This window comes from Sciurus vulgaris (genome assembly GCF_902686455.1).
Source record: "Sciurus vulgaris genome assembly, contig: HiC_scaffold_261_arrow_ctg1, whole genome shotgun sequence".
NCBI lineage: Eukaryota > Metazoa > Chordata > Mammalia > Rodentia > Sciuridae > Sciurus > Sciurus vulgaris.
In genome coordinates, this window is record NW_027632793.1 from 1,137,858 (window position 1) to 1,151,158 (window position 13,301).

At 33.9% G+C, this 13,301-nt stretch overlaps 1 pseudogene across 1 annotated transcript; it reads right to left on the reverse strand.

Moving 5' to 3' along the window:
• Window positions 1-6,444: 6,444 nt before the first annotated feature.
• LOC306652517 (ADP/ATP translocase 2-like) lies at window positions 6,445-9,772 on the reverse strand (annotated as a pseudogene). The gene is made up of 2 exons: window positions 9,755-9,772; window positions 6,445-7,298 (listed from the first exon to the last, which is right to left on the reverse strand). The product of its transcript is annotated as an ADP/ATP translocase 2-like (transcript).
• Between the last annotated feature and the right edge of the window lie 3,529 nt (window positions 9,773-13,301).

Genomic DNA, 13,301 nt, shown 5'->3' on the forward strand with positions numbered 1-13,301 from the left:
TTTTGCTAAAAGAAGTGATTATTCATTTTGAACTTGATTAGGTAAATAAGACATAGTTATTTTTTTTTTCCTTTTGTGGTGCTGGAGGTTGAACTCTGGGCCTCCTGCATACTAGACAAGTGGTCTTCTGTTGAGTTGCATCCCCAGCACCTAGATCTTTTGGTTATCCTAAATTTTATTACCAGAAATAGTGATAAATAACTTAGAAGTTCAACTTAATTTGGGACCATTCAAGAGTTTGGACCTCCAATAATGATTTGTGATTTCTAAAAGGAAAAGTAATTTTCCAAATATAGCATCATCTAAGATTGCCCATGGACTATGTTTCCCCAGTTTCCCCACTTGCCGCAGAGCATCGTGGAGGAGATGGACTCCAGTGTCCTTCTAATCTGTTTTTCTCACTTGGCATCATCCACTGTGGCTGGCATTTCTGTTTATCTTTTTCTTCTCTTTGGATATTTGTCAAATGACAATTTGAATTCATTACTCCTAAAGAGTATGAATAGAAATTTTAAAAAAAGTATTCTTTGGGACAAGTGACCCAGTCACAGTGAAAGTCCCTCTGTTGAGGAAGTTCAGTCATGAGTTGAAATAGTCTTTAAAATGTTATTTTTTCCTCTAGTGCAAGTGGTCAAGTTTTTAGAAGCTGCACCTAGTACCTACTGACTGCATAAAAATATAAATTGACCTATGAGTGTTTTTATTTCAACATAAAATCTGTAAAAGTGGTGCTATCTTGAATTACATATGATGAAATGATTTAGTTTTCTGTTAAAATACTTTTTGGATTCATAGGAAAATACAGAACTAGTTAGAATGTCAGTTATCAGCAATTATAATTGTATAAACAACCAAGTGTTTGAAAACATACAACCATGTCTTAAGGATTTATTTTTGAGTAGTTTTTATGTTTATATAGAAATTGCAAAGAAAGTGTAGAAATTTTGCAGGTAGGCTCATCTTCATTTTTCTTTTGATATGATTTATGTGCTCTGTCTCAGATGGGTTAATGTCCTAGAAAAGGTATCATGAAGAAAAAACACTAGTGTTCTATCACTAAGTGCAGTTGCATTTCCTTTGGATTCTCAGTTCTGCCTCTTCCTGTTCCAGGACCCCATCCAGGATCCCAAATGACATTCAGTTTCTGTCCCTATAGACTCCTCTTTGAGGGTGAACAGTTTCTCAGACCTTCCTTATTTCCATGACCTTAAGAAGGTTGAGGAGGGCCTTTCAGGTACTATTTACATTGTTATCTATTGGGGTTTACTTTTTATCTTCATATTTATCCTGGGGCTTTGGGTTTGGGGGAGGCAGGTCACAGAGGTGGACAGCATCTCTGTCATCTAAGACCCCAAAGGGGAATGTCCTGTTAGTACTGACTGTGCTCACCTGGCTGAGGCAGGGCCTTTCAGGTTTCTCACTGGGAAGTTTCTCTCTGTGTCCACATTGTCTGTGATCTGGAGGAAGTCACCCTGCATGAAGCTGAAGAAATAGCTGCCTTGTGACTTTTTAATACTTCATAGTATACATACAGTAGCATCTAAAATTCATAAAATAGCTCTCCTGTGGCCTTTATGAGTAATGCAATATCCATAAGGTAGTCTATAATAGCTATCCTGTGGAATTTAATATTAATATTATATTCACAAAGTAACCTCTAAAACTAATATTATAGTTGTTCTGTGACTTTTAATATTAATAACGTATCAGAACTTTCCCCCTGAACATGGAATAGTAACTGCCCTATGATCGTTAAATACTATACTATATAGTACATCCATTCTATAGCAATTTGAGTTAATATAATATCTTGCCTATGACCATATTAATGATAGGCAATCTAAAATAATGTAATTGCTCCCTTGTGTCTTATAATACATGATATGCAAACTATAGCATCTATAACTAATAAAATAGCAGTCTACTGGCTCTTAATATTTATGCAATGTAGGTACTCTTAAGTAATATAGTAACTGCATTGTTGTCTTTAATACTAATATATTATCCATTATATAAAATCTAAAACTAATATTATAGCTGCCCTATAAATTTATTATTAATAAACTATTCATACTGTAACATCTAAGAGAGACATAAGAACTAACCTGTGGCTGTTAACATTTAGGTAATGTCCACACCATAGCCTGTAAAGCTAATAAATGCCCTGTGGTTTTACAATTATTAAGACATCCATAGTGTAGCATGTAAAATTAATATGCTAGATTTTCTGTAGTCTTTAATGTTAATATAATATACATGACATAGCATCCAAAACCAATATAATAGCTACCCAACAGCCTTTCACACTAAAATGATAATCCATGTTACATGTGTACTGTGCTTAATTATTAATGTCATATCCATACTATAAGAAACTAATATAATATATGACCTGTGGCTTTTAATGCTAATAAGATACCCATAGTAACCACCTAATGCTAATATAACAGCTTCCATATGCCCTTTAATAATAAGATAATAAAATATCCATAGTTTAGCAAGTAAAATTAATATAACTTATTCTGGTTATAATACAATTTTGATATCACAATGTAGCATGTAAAATTAATATTATTGCTTCCCTGTGACCTTTTATATTTATATGCTGTCCACACTATAACATCCAAATCTACTGTAAAGGCTGCCTTGTGCATTTGTAGGAAATGATAATCCATTTTACATGCCTGTGGCCTTATTGGGAACATGATGTCCATATTATAGTATCAAAACTTGATAAAACTGCTGCCTGGTGGCCTTGTGTATTAAGATATTTTCCATAATTGTAGCATGTTAAAATTATAAAGTAGATGACCTGTGGACTTTAGTACTCATTTGAAATCCACCTTGTAGCATTGAAAACTGATAAGGAAACTACCTCATGGCTCTCAATTCTGACATGATATCCATATTATATCTTTAAAAACTGATAGTGGGGCAACCGTTTGGCCTTTTGAATGAAAAAGAAAATCCATGTGGCATTCTCTGTAGTTATTAATGTAACTTCTGTTCATGCAGATCATATAATGTCATATATAGTGTGACCTTTAATGTTAACATGATAACCATATGGTGGCATTTGTTACTAATTCCCCGCAGGCCTTTAGTAATAATCTAATATTCATGTAGAGCTTTAATTCTCATATAAATGCCTTATGGCATTAATGCTAATAGGACATCTGTTTTTGAAAACTGAAATTGATATTACAGCTCCCTGGGGCTTTCCAAATTAGTAAATTATCCTCCTAATGGTATTTAAACTAATATCACAGATGCACTGTGGCCTTCAGTACTGACCATATACCCATTTCATAGCATCTATAACTGATACAATAGCTGCCTTTTGGACTTTACAACTGAAAAAAGATTCAAATTATAGCATAAAAAAGTGATAAAATTGATATACTTGGGCATTTAATATTGGTATATTGTCCATGTTGGAGAATCAAAACTTGATCAAATAGCTTCCCTGTGTCCTTTAGTACTGGTATGCTATTCCCATGGACCCATGAAGAATTCATGTAAGAGGTGCCTCGTAGCCTTTAGTATGCTATGACAAGCATATTAGAGCATGAAAAGTGATAGAGCAGCTGCTGTCGAGTCTTTGGCAGTGACAATTATAAGAGAACACAGAAACTGCAAGGTGCTGCCTTGTGACCCTCAGTGCTGAGATGTAGTAGCTTTTAAACATGATAATGTGCCTGCCTTGTGGCATATGGTACCAAAATGAAAATTCATTTTACATGCCCTGTGGTCTTTAGTATTAATGTTATATCCATAGCACAGCATCAAAAAATAATGTCATATATAAACTATGGCCTTTAATTCTAATATGATAAAGTTAAAAAATATCAGTTATTACTAATATGATTGCTCCCTGTATCTTTTAATAATATAATATCCACTTATATCATTAACACTGATAAAAAAACTGCACTATATCGTTAATACTAATGTATTATCTGTATTTTAATTCTATATGATATTTCATCTCTTCTGTGGGTTTTAATATTAATAAATTGTACACATCATAATATAAAAGTGATATAACACTGTTCTGTGGCCTTCCACATGGTAAAATGTCCATTTTATAGCTTCAGAAACTGATATATATCTGCCTTGTTTCCTTTATAGTGGTATAAGATCTGCATTATAGGATAAGAAAGTGATTAAATAGCTACACTTTGGCCTTTAACACTGATACTCTAGAATAGAAAACACATAAAATATTTGCCCTCTGACTTTAATAATGACAGTGTACTCATACTACAGCATCTGATAGTAATAGTGGCCATTTTGCCTTTATAAATAATATTATATTGATAACAAGACAGTTAAAAGTAACATAATGGTTTTCTTGTAGTGTCTATTAGTAATACAGTATCTATACTATTACAAGAAGAGTTCAAAATTCCTGCCCTGTGGCCTTTAGTATTCATATGTTTTCTGTATATACATCTAAAATTAATATAATAGCTGCCCTGTGATCCTTAGTGCTAATATTGTATTCATACTCTAGCATGGAAAACTCATGTAATAGACATGATGGGGCATTTAGCATTAATGTTATATCCATATGGTGGCTTCTTAATGTAACATTATACCCCTATGCAGACTAATATTAATTTTACATTCATACTAAAGAATGTAAAACTAATAAAATAGGTTGCCCTGTGGCTCTAATATTGATGTTTTATATATATGTACTCTCTCTCTCTCTCTCTCTCTCTCTATATATATATATATATATATATATATATATGTATTATAGCATGTAAAATTAGTGTAATAAATTATTTTAGGTTTAGTACAATTGAATATCAGTATGCAACATGAGAAACTAATATAATAGCTTCCCTGTGGCCATTAATCTTAATATAATATTCATGCTATAATGTCCAAAACCAATGTAAATAGCTGCATTGTTGACTTTAGTATTAAAATAATAAACCATTTTACCTGCCTTGTGGGCTTTAGTATGAATATTATATCTATAGTATAACATCAGAAACTGATAAAATCACTGCTTTGTGGCCTTTAATACCATTATGGTATATGTATTGTAGTATCAAAAACTGATAAAATAGGTGCCTGTGGCCTTATTAATAATATGATATCCATATTAGAGCATAATTGATTAAAATCTGAATTTTGGCATTTAGTACTGATGTGATATTCATAGTGCAGCATCAGAAAGTGATAAAGGGCAGCACTGTGACTAAATCATATTGATAATATAGCTTTTAAAAGTAATGTAATGAACTGGATGTGGTGGTATGTGCCTGTAATCCCAGTGGCTCAGGAGGCTGTGGCTGGAGGATGGTGCATTCAAAGCCAGCCTCTGCAATGGGGAGGGACTAAGCAACTCAGTGGGACCCTGTCTCTGAATAAAATACAAGATAGGACTGGGGATGTGGCTCAGTGTTTGAGTGCCCCTGAGTTCATTCAGTCCCCTGTACCAAAAAAGTAATATATTGGTTTATTTGTAGTATCTAATATTAATACAGTATTCATATATAACATTTAAACTAGTAAAAATACTGCCTTTGACCATCATTGCTAATATGGTATCCAGATTACAGAATTTAAGACTAAAGGAAGAGCTTCCATGTGACCTTTGACACTAATATAATATCTATACTACAGCATAGATATTATAAGAGCTTCTATCATAAGAGCTTCCCTTGGCCTTCAAAGTACAATGAGCCATATTACATCTTAAACTAATGTATTATTTTTCCTGTAGCCATTAATACTAATATGTTATACATACCACACCAGGTAAAAATAATATAATAGCTGCACTGTGGGCTGCAATACTAATATTTAATCTATATGATCTAAAATTAATTAAATAGAAACCTGTGACATTTCACACTAATACAATAGCTATACAATAGTATCTAAAGCCACAACTGCATGGTGGCTTCTAATATAAATGATATTCTATTATAGCTTCTTTTATAATGTGTCCTGTGACCATTAATGCTAATTTGATATTCATATTATGGCATCTAAGTCTAATTTAACAATTTCCATCTGGTCTTTTTGTTTGTTTGTTTTTAGATACTTTGATTTGTCCAAATTTGTTATCCAAAGTGACTGAAAAAAATATGATTTTGGGCTGGAGTTGTGGCTCACTGGTACAGCACTTGCCAAGCACATGTGTAGCCTTGGGTTCTATCCTCAGCAATTCATGAAAATAAAATGAAGGTATTGTGTCCACCTAAAACTAAAAATATGTACATAAAATATCACTGAGTTACATCATCATCATCTTTATCATTATGGCTTTAAGAGAAAACTGGTCAGATGAATATTATTTCTTCCAATTTTTAACAAGTACATAGTTGCCATTGATAAGCAGCCAAGAGTGTTCAGAATGCCCAAGACATTTTATATAATACAGCATGCCTGTTCACAGGGGTAAAAAGTCCAGGAAATAACTTATGTAAACATCTTTATTTCATCATAGGAGACAATTACAAAAGCAACATCACGCCTCTGAGAATATTTGACTATGCACCCTTGAAGAAGCTTTGCCTCTTTCATCACAAGCAATCTTCCTCCAGCAGTGAAGTTTGTCTTCAGACATGATGTAAGTTTCTTTGCACTCCAATTGCATCATTGTGCAGTGGCAAACAGTATCAAATGGATAGGAAGTCATACAGCAATGCCAGTAACAGACTGTGGTCATCCAACTGATAATGATGTGAATATTCTTGGGATCTGGAAGCATTCCCTTTGCAGTATCACAGATACCAAAGTAGGCAGCTCAGTTGATGATAATGCCCTGCACAGACACATCAAAGCCTTGGTACAGACCCTCAATCCTATCAGATTTTTAGATGTTAACCACCTAGTCACCCAGGCTTTTGAATTCTCTTTCAGCTCCAACTTTCCCCACATCAGCTGCTAGACAGGTTTGGGCAAAATCAACACAATACATAAAACTCAAGGATATGGATCTTGCAGCACCACCTGATGCCAGGTTCCCTGCAAAGTATCACCATACTGGGTCCTCTTGTCCACACCACCCAGGAAGATCCGTTTGTGTTTATCTTTGAAGGAAATTTGAGAGCCTTGGTGGTGAAGTATCTGATAATGGTAGCCAGGCTACCATGCCAGAAGGACAGGACTCCCTGCTCCCTTGGGATATGATCCACACAGTCCATAATGCACTTGTGCTGCTTAGCTGCAGTGAATTTGCTTGCTTGATGATTTGCTTGGGCACTGTCATGGTCTTGGTGATGACTGTTCACTCCACTAGCAGGAAGTCCTTGGTGAAAGACACAGTGGATCTGTTATGTTGGAAGAAGAAGATGTGGGTGACTACCATTTGGTCTTTAATATTAACATAAGATCCATACTGTGGCCTATAACTAATAATAGTAGCTTCCCTGTGGCCTATAAAGTTAATGCGATTTTCATTTTATAGCATCTAAAAGTATTATACTATCTCTACTATGCATTTAATTAATGTTATATTCATACTATAACATCTTAAAGTAATATTATCTGCCCTTAAAAACTAGTATAAATGCATATTCTAGCATCTTAAACTAATAAAATATGTTCTTTGTACCCTTTGCTACTAATGTAATATCTGTATCATATTAGTTTTAGATACTACACTAGTTTAGTTTTAGATACTATATTATTATTATAATATTATTATTACATTTGTTTTACATACTATACTATGGATAGTTACTGTGTGAACTTTAATATTAATGTGATATCCATAGTATAGATGAAAAACTAATGAAATAACTGCCCTGTGGTCTTTAATACTATTATGATATCCAAATTATAGCACCTAAAATTAATTTAATGGCTGCCAATTGGCATTTGATTTTTAATTTTTATTTTTTAAAATTTGTTCTAATCAATTATACATGACAGTAAAATGCTTTTTGATACATTGTACACCAATGAAGCATAGCTTCTCATTCCTCTGACTGTCCCTGGTTCTGAATCACACCAGTAGTATAATCGTACATGCATATAGGGTAATGCATATCAGGTAATAATGCATATAGGAAAATAATAACTGTCTCTTTCTACCCTCCTTCCCTTCCTCACACCCTACCCTTCCCCTCACTCCTCTCTGAACAATCCAAAGTTCCTTCATTCTTCACTTCCCCTCCCACTATGGTCTTTGATTTTAATATGATATCCATGCTATGGTCTCTAAATCTGATAATGTAGTTTCCCTGTGTTTTTTAATACAAATATAATATCATAACACAGCATCAAAAATGTATATAACAGCAGTCTTGTGACTTTTAATATTATATGATATCCATATATAGCACTAAAACTAATATCATAACTTCCCTGAAGCCTTTATTATTAATATGACATTTATTCTATACTATCCAAAACTGAAAAAGAGCTATCCTGTGGTATTCAGTACACGCATACTATAGCATGCAAAATTGATATGATGACTTCCTTGTTGCCTGAAAACTATTATGAAATCCATACTTTTGAGTTGATTTAAAAGATTTAATGATAAATATTTAATAACTTAAAAGTGTTTAGTTGCTTAAATTCCCTGCATCCTGAATTCTCATTCATCCTGAAAATTGTCTGATGTAAGATATTATGAAATTAAAACATTTAAAATCAATTTTATAATTTTGAATATTTTAAATAGAATTTATTAAAAATAACTTTTAAAAGAAAAGAATGCTTACCATGAATTTGATAAAAAGATTAAACCATGTGGTATATAGCATCTTATTACTTAAAAGCAAGAAAATATATTTTGGCCATATTTTAAGCAGTTAGAAATTTTGCTATATAGTCTTGTGTAAAAGAAATCAAATGTGATCTCTATTCTACATAAGTTTATATTTTTTAAAAATTAAGTAAATCTCATTGTGAAACTGACATTTGACCTGTATCTTCAAGGGATAGCAAGCATTTATTAAAGAAAGGAGATCAAAGGAACAGCACATACACAGATACACGGTTTCAAAACACTTTATGTAATGTTTTCCATAAAAAAAAAAAAAAACTAGAAGCAAGTAATTCATTCTGGCTGCAGAATGTTATATGCAGGTTATGGAGAGCTAGGGAATGAGTCCAAAGTGTCAGTTTGATGTAGAATCATGTACGGCATGAATCTATTTTGTGTTGCTGTATCAGAATACCTGAGTCTGGTTACTTGGTAAGGAGGTTTATGTTGGGTCAGGGTTTTGGAGGCTGAAAATCCAAACTCATGCAGCAACATCTGGTGGGGTTGTCATGCTGCAGTGTAGCATGGCAGAAGGAGGGAACTTATATAAGAGGTGAGCAGTGTACCAGAAAGAGTCTAAGCAGTGAGGTGGCCCTACTTCTTAACACAAGTCTAGTCTTCTGAAAGCTAGCCTAGCCCAATGAGATAGGCAGTATTTCTTTCTGAGGTTAGTTTCCAATGATCTCCACCAGACCCTATCTCTTAAGATATTGTCAAACTGGGGGCCAAGTTTCTAGCACATGAACATTTGGGGACACAGTCTCACCATATCTGAACCCTAGCAATCATAAAAATGTTGTGTGGTAGGCCTAAGGTTGAATTTACCTCTGTGCAGTAAGAAGCAAAATGATAGAAAACAGACCTGAAAAGTTTGAGCAGTGAGGTGGCTGTTATAGTAAAAGAAATAATGGGACATGGACCAGGTTAGTGTGAGGGTGTGGAGATGAGAGTGCACGTATACACTGATTAGCCCAACTCCCAGCTCCTTCAGCTCTTCCTGCTTCCCCTTACCCTCTCCACCAGGCCCATACCATATTAAGGGCAGTGTATAATTCTGGTAATCTTTTCTTTAAATATGTGTTCATAATGTGTGTTTTAGTGACATTTAATGGAAACTTATTGTATACTAAGTCCACTATTAACTACCACCAGGATATGTATTATGAAGTAAAATTCATTATGATTTAAGTAGTGTTATTTTTTAGTATATAATGTTGGCATTAGATCTGCTATTATTCTCCCTCCCCCACACCATTTTACAACCCAGATTCTCTGTCTCTGAACATTCTGGCCAGCTATTGGTCCACTCATCAGCCTGTGAACATTCTCAGCAGTCATTGGTCTGTTATTAGCATGAGAACTAATTAAGAATAGCTCTCCCACAATTTTCTCGCTCTCTCCTCCTCACTTTCATGCTCTCTCCTCCTGGCTTTCACTCTCTTGCATGCACAAACTCTCTCTCTCTCTTCTTCTCATTTTCTCTCTCTCTCTCTGCAGGGTGACACTCTGCCTGTTTGCTTAATAAAATCTTTTGAATAAGTTTTTGCATCTGAAGTGGTTTCTGAGTGCTTTCATATACCAAAGCTTTTAAAGTAAATTATTTCATTCTCAAATATTAGGTTGATTTCACTGTATGGTTTTATCAATGATAATCAACTTAAAGGATGAGATTACATACTTTAAAGATTTTAAAAGATTACATACTTTATTAGCATATTTAGGTTTAAACTGTAGATTAAGTGTTAAGTCTTTTCAGTTTTATTTATCAGAATTTAAGAAATGAATTAGAAATCTAATGAGAATAACTTGAAAAAGCATCAGTCTGTACCATGAGCAAGCACTGAAACCAGGAACAAGTGGCCTGGAGGAACTTCTAGGGGCCAAAGCAGAAGGAAGCCAATGTTCATTTCACTCTCAGTCCCAATTTTGTAATGGTGCTCAGTAAATTTTTATTAGAAAACCTCCTTTATCTTAGTGTTCCAAGGGATTATGGTGAGGACATTGGTCTGCCTGTGTCTCTCTGTCTCTCTCTCTGGAGATATCTTTTTTTGTGTTTCTGGAGATCAAACCCATGTTACATGTCCAGGCCTTGCTATCTCTTCTTGACAAAGTTCTTCCACTATTACCTTCAGCAAAATGTCAAACATGATGGATACTTATAAAAGCCCTTCTCATTTCCATTGGTCCCTGAAGAGTTTTGGAAAACATGGTCTGAAGTACAGAGCCTTTCTTCATCTGTTGACTCTCATGACTCTTCATGATACATCATTTTGGGAATAATAATAAAATTTGTGTTGTGAGGGACTTTGCATCATATTTATTTTTAAGCCTTAACTGGATTTTCTGTATGACCAAAAATAGGTTAATATTTTGAATAGATGTACCCTGAATGACTGGTGAAAAGACAACACACTTGACCAATGCTAGCTTCATAAATCTATTTCAATCAGATTTCATGATTATTTTGTCCATATAATTAATTTTGGTAACTTCACTACTTCAAAGGACTGGATTGTGGTAATTTTTGATTTAACATTTTGTGTAAATGAATCACAGCATATTTGTTTTTCCATGTAGGTTTAAGTTCTGTGAGTCTACATTTGTCATTGGCAGTTGCCTCCAGGTAGCATCTGAGAGTCATCAGTATGATTGGATATTGTGGCATTGGAGTGCAGAGGGATGATAATCACATGAAAATACTACTGAAATTTGGAGGCATGCTAGTTTTGCCTATAGAGGATAAGGTAACTTTCACTGCCCTTTAACTTAGTGTCACAGGAAAGAAGTGAGTTGAAGATTGGGCAGTGTTCTTAGTGAAAGTGAAAGATATATTTTAATTCTTAAAGAAGTACTCCTCACAGGTCTATGTGTGTAGAAAAAAATTGAAACAGATTGTAAATTACTTAGGCAGAGCAGAGGTAGGAAACAGTCCTGCAGCGTTATTGAGGAGGTGACCTTCCCCCTGTGCTATTCTCCCCTGTGTGTGTGGTATTCAGCAAGCTGCTGCTTCCTCTGGCTTTCCCACCTGGAAAGTGTTGAGTGTGATGACCTCTGTAAGCTGTCCAGTGTCCTTCATAAGTTCTTTGAACCCAATGAAGAGAAATCCTCATGTTCATGCTTGGTTTCAGTTATTTAACTTTAATAGTGAGTTTTAGAATGTATTCATTACTATCTAGACTCATTTGAAAATATTCTTCAACTATTTATGAGCAGTGTTAAATTTATCATTACTAGCCTTGGCTTGGAAATACTAAGTACAATAAATGTATGAAGTAAGAATTTGTTCAGAAAGGAGGATCTATTTTTTTTCTTTAATTTGGTACTGGGTGTTGAACCCAGGATGCTTAACTACAGAGTTATATTGTCAGCCCTTTTCATTTTTATTTTGAGACAGTGTCTTGCTAAACTGCTGAGGCTGGGTTTGAATTTGTGATTCTCCTGCCTTAACCTTCTGAGTGTGGGATTACAAACATGTGCCACCATGCCTGGCAAAAGTGGACATTTGTAAACCCAATTACATTTAATGTTTATAAAAATTCACTTCAAATAAATATGATATTTCATATTCACATTGAACTAAATCTGAGCTGCTTGAAACACCTTGCAGTTTCTAGAGTAGAAGTAGCTTATCTAAGATAACCAAGACTTAACATGGTGGAGTCCCTTGACATCACAATATGTCATTTATACCATTACCACACACTGTACTTGAGCATATTGTTAGTTATCCTAAAGGTAGAATATAAAAAATATTCAGTAAAAACATTCCTGGAAAAATACTGCTTGAATGCTTCCCAGGTTTAAATCTTGATCTTCCAATTAATTCTTTTCCCCCTATATTTCTTTAATATTTTCCAATGCTTAAAATGCTATTTTCTAATCAATATTTTTAAATATTTGTGGTATAAGATCTTGTGAATACCAAATACAATAAAGGGCTCCTGTTTATAATGAGTTGAATGTACCTGTTCAACTTGAACAAGCTACATACTGAACTATTTTTTCCTAGAAATATTGATGCGTATTTGTTGAGTTGAGAAATTTCTAGTATCTTAGTGATTATACATTTTTGTGAAATACCAAATCAGGGTTAGAAATAGATTCTAATTCAGTAGCATCATAGGAGATACTGCAGTCAAGTTGTTGCTAATGTAACAAAAAATATTGTTTTGTTAAATTACTTTAGACAAATTACTGAATCTATCAGATGTATGTTTGGGGAGGTAACAGCATGTGTAGGTAGTAGTGGTACCACTAGGAGGTATTGGAACTCAAATCTAACATGCAAACTCACCTGAACATATTTGGATATCCCATTTGGATTGTACCATCCATCATAAACGGAAATGATTTTAATTCCTTTCATATTATTTTATAATTCCTAAATGGAAGTTATGTAGCTGCATTTAACTATAAGTTAAATATAGTCCTCACTAGCAGCTGTTCCTTTAAAACAAAAATTTGACTCTAATCACATTACCAGAATTAAGCAATTATTTTATTTGTTACCTTGTCTTGGGTTATCAAAGGTCTGTTCCACTGCAGGTAAAAAGAAAAT